Raw genomic sequence first — 4297 nt, 5'->3', positions numbered from 1 at the left:
TCTGTAGCTGTGTTATTGATATCCTTCGAACTGTGGTTTTCTACCTGTCGCTGGACTTCATCCGACTTATTCGATTGACTTCTTAAAAAGTATCGATCGATGCGGCCACACTGCCTTTCCTTTGCAACACATCTCTTTCTTCCCTGATGCATTCTAAGGCCCCTAACTGACGTTACTTTCTGCCAGCCACAAGGACAAATCTGGAGCTTATTTCCCTCTGGCCTATCATTTTTATTCTCTCCAGCTACCCTCACGTCACCCTGAAAACTATTCTGCCCAGTTCTAGTCTTTCTTCTTAGCTTCTTAGTGAGCTAACAGATCATAAAAGCAAGCGCCATGTCAGCTAACTGACCAAATGCCACAGTTTGCCTACAAAGTTTCAAGTAAGCTAATTCTCATAACTAAACATTTCATTCCAGTGTCTGAGTAAAAGAGCAGCATCAGACCAAGCAGCCATCCTCAGCCTTTTACCTCAGCCTTTTTCTGGAGCTTTCTATGAACACTAGTGATCACCTCCCTGGGCGCACTGGACAATATATTTAAAGGTAATGTCCATTTTCTGCTATGACCCATGTGTTATAGGTGCATGTGCTTTATGTGCATCAGTGAAAAACAGAGCCATCACCTGGAGTAACTTTGTCTTTTATGTTACAGGTTTCCCTAACATAGTGTAAATGGAAGCGACTGATGTTCTGAAACTAAGGGTTGTCCTTGATGATGTCAACGCTGAGAGGCTCTCGTCCAGAGACTGTAAATGCCCAAATATTAGAAGTGAAAAATAAGAACCTGAACCTGGCCTATGAGTTTCGCTTTCAGTTTCAAGACCCAGAGCTTGACAATGCCCTATGCAATTTAGTTAACATAGAGGCCCTACCATCCAAGGCAACCATTAAGATAGTTAGATTTGCTGAGATAGATCTGAGTTCAACCAGCACTAATGACACAGTGTTATTGTCCGATAACACAGATTCACCAGAGCGTCTTTGCCGATGGCCAGAGATCTTTGTTGTTCCAACATTCTCATACGAGTTGTCAAAACGGTCCCCAGGCCTTAGTGTTTTATGTCTGTCTTGTCATTTCCTGTTTTATTTTGGTAGCTTCCCTCTTGTGTCTTTACTTCCTCCCGTGTGATTACCTGCCTTCTCCCTAATGTGTTTCACCTGTGTCTCGTTATTCCCAACAGTATTTATGCCCTGTGTGTCCCTTTTCACTTTGCCAGTTTGTTTTCTTCCCCAGTGAGTTACTTACCAGTGTTTTCCTGACTACCATTCAGAGAGAGACCATTTCTGTTACCCGTTTCCTGAGATCTGCCTGTTCCCTGTAGGTACCGTTGCCTTCTTCTGCCTGTCTGTGTTTCGACCCTGCCCGCCTGACCACGTCTCTCAGTTTTTCCCCCCATTGGATTCCTCGCCTGTTTCCTTTGGGCTTGCCAGTTTTTCTGGAATACTGTTGTCAGGATTCATTGATTTAGATCAATAAACTGCCTTATTGTTAACTGCCTCTCTGGTCGTGCTTTTGGGTTCAACCTTTGTGTCCTGAGCCTGACAGGAGTATGCTCTAAGAGAGGGAAACTCTGCATTTGTGAGAGAGGGGAAAACTGTCCGGTTGACCTGGAATCAAAAACACAACATACTGGATGTATTGGCTGCTGAAATATATAAGCATAAAGCATATCCTAGCACCAAACTGATTGGCCAGGCTGCAGAGGCTCTGGTGAGCACTCACCCCTGACTGAAAGAAAACAGTTCCAAAACAGGGTATGAGGGTTGGCAGAACAGCCTGCGCTTCAAGATGGGCAACTACAGGACCAAACTGAGCAGGGCTGGCATAAAGGATGTGGCTGTGAATGCAGGAAAGCGTAACAGGACCAATCCAGATGCTGCAGCATCCAGGGCCAACATCAAAAGACCTAGAGAAGGGGAAGCCAACTTCCTTCCCAATTATCCCCATGGAGAAACTAAGGACACACTGGAGACCAAGAGGCTTGAGATGGTTGAGCAGTTCAAGAGGATATCGATAGAAAGAGACATGATTCTCATCTATCAATATATGCAGCACACCTTTGAACTCAGGCGTGAAGAAATTGGGAATTCAGCTCCTCCCATTGCCAAACTAAAAGACAGATGGACTCTTTTGTGAAGCCCAAGTGAGTAAAAACTTAAAAGGGACACTTAAAAAGTTGACAAGACTCACATATTGTCAAAGTCACCATTTTAGGAGTGCTTGATCTGGATATAGAGCTTAAAATTGAGTTGTTTAATATGGTATGTCTATTAGTCTGAAAAATCCAGTTTTACAATCTTACATTGCTTTTGTTTTCCATGCAGCTCTACAGTGAATTCCACAGGACCACCAATCAAAATCTACCATTTCCTTCTTTGCTGCACTTGACAAATATACACCTCCCCTGCTAAAGCTCTACAAAAAGAGGAAAATTGGAAGTTTTGGTGAGAAGATGGAAGAAGTTTTGATGGCATATGAGGAACAGGTAAAAATATTTTTAATGCATTAAAATGCATTCATGTTGAATGTGAACAGTGGACCCTGACATCCCCCTATGCATACCTTGTCTTTGTTTGTGCAGCAGGACAAGAACAACATCAGTGCTAGAACAGCAGCCTTGGCCGGCCTACCGCTGTACTTAAAGGAGGATTCATCAGAGCTCTTCAAAACTTGCAAGGTATTTTTGTGTTCTCCTTTTCCCATATCCATAGCTCAATGCCTTCATCCATTTTGCAAAGAGAAATCACTGATGAATATAAAAATTGCCTTCTACCTTCTACTGGGTACCCCTGTTGTCAAAACTATATAATTTACAGTCAGGCAGAGATATACTGCTTCTAAATTGTATAAGTCAATTATATACTGTATATGGTTGTATCAAATGGTAAAGTTATAAAACTTTATTACAAATGAAGAGATACTCATTGAATAAATTACATTAAATTAGATTTAAGAGAGTTACACCAAAATTGATGAAGAATTCTAGCAAATGAACAACAACTACAGTGATACTCAAGGAGAACCACATCAGTACTTCTTGAGGGCACAACTTGAACAATATCGACATATCTTACAATATGTAGCTATTAATGTTTATGTTCTTTCCGTAATTAAGTCCTATCATATGTTTTCATCCTCCCATTACATTTTATCTTTTGATATTTAAAGGATAGTACAGGCTAGTGCCTCTGGTGGGGGGAAAAAAAGTAATTCCATTGCAACATGATATTCATTAAGAAATTAGGTAATCTCTGTTGATATGTAACAATATTTTCTCAAGTATTCAAAATGCTATGTAAAAAATGTTTTACAAAAAGATAATATTTTTCTAAAAATATGTCAAGTATTTCATTTTTTTCATCCTCATGTCCATATGGGCTCTAAAGAGATCCTTTCCTAACAATAGAGGATATTCATCTTGGCAGTCACTTGTAGCTTTGTCGTCAGTGTTTTGTCCCAACAATAAATGTGGTGATCATGGACTCATGGTTTTATTTTGAAAGATTGTTGCCGGAGTTCCCTTTTCTGTTTGTGCTGTGTTTGGCTGCTTACCTTTCCCCAGAGGCTGCTCCCCTTCCCTGCCTGTGGCGCTGAGGCTGATTGCACTCACCTGCTGCCAATCAGCATCTCCTGGCCTATAAGACCGCTGCAGACTTCAGCCTCAGTGCCAGACTATTATCGCCTCAACGCAGTGGTACACGGCTCAATCTCCAGTGAAAGAAGTATTTTTGAAAGAAAGATTGTTCGTAAAACTACCTTGGTTCTCATCCTCCTGTTTGTCTGTTTTTTCCAGTGTCTCCCTCCGTGACTCACACCAGCCCACAGATCAGCACACTCTCTCAACATTTGGTTTATCTCTGGACTCCGGATTTCCTTCGTTCCTGCATATATTACAATAAACCCTGTTAAATCGTTTCCCTGTCTGGCTGCTTTTGGGTTCAGTTCCTCCACCTCGTCACAATAAACCTACATGTGACCGGAAAGACAAGGAATTTTGTACTAAAAGGAACAACTTTGGAAGATACCCAGTTGATTAGTGTAACTCAGATTGCTGAAGCCTCATATTTACTTTGGCTGAACTTTATAAGTCAGTTTCACATAGAATGATGACTGGATTTAGTCCTCCATCTCTTAGTGTTGTCATGTTATGAAGGGATCTCTTCACAGCCAGTATGAACAGGAGGAATGATTATACTCACCAAAAATATTTACATGGACATATGGCTGGTGAGTCTTAGTCTTAGTCTTAGTATTAGGATTGGTTAAGGTTTTTTCAAGGCTATCCTTTAAAGGG

Source organism: Seriola lalandi, unplaced genomic scaffold (assembly GCF_002814215.2).
Source record: "Seriola lalandi dorsalis isolate HSWRI2012SDOR001 ecotype SW California unplaced genomic scaffold, Sedor1 jcf7180002054907, whole genome shotgun sequence".
Lineage (NCBI taxonomy): Eukaryota > Metazoa > Chordata > Actinopteri > Carangiformes > Carangidae > Seriola > Seriola lalandi.
Note: the sequence above shows the minus strand (reverse complement) of the source record.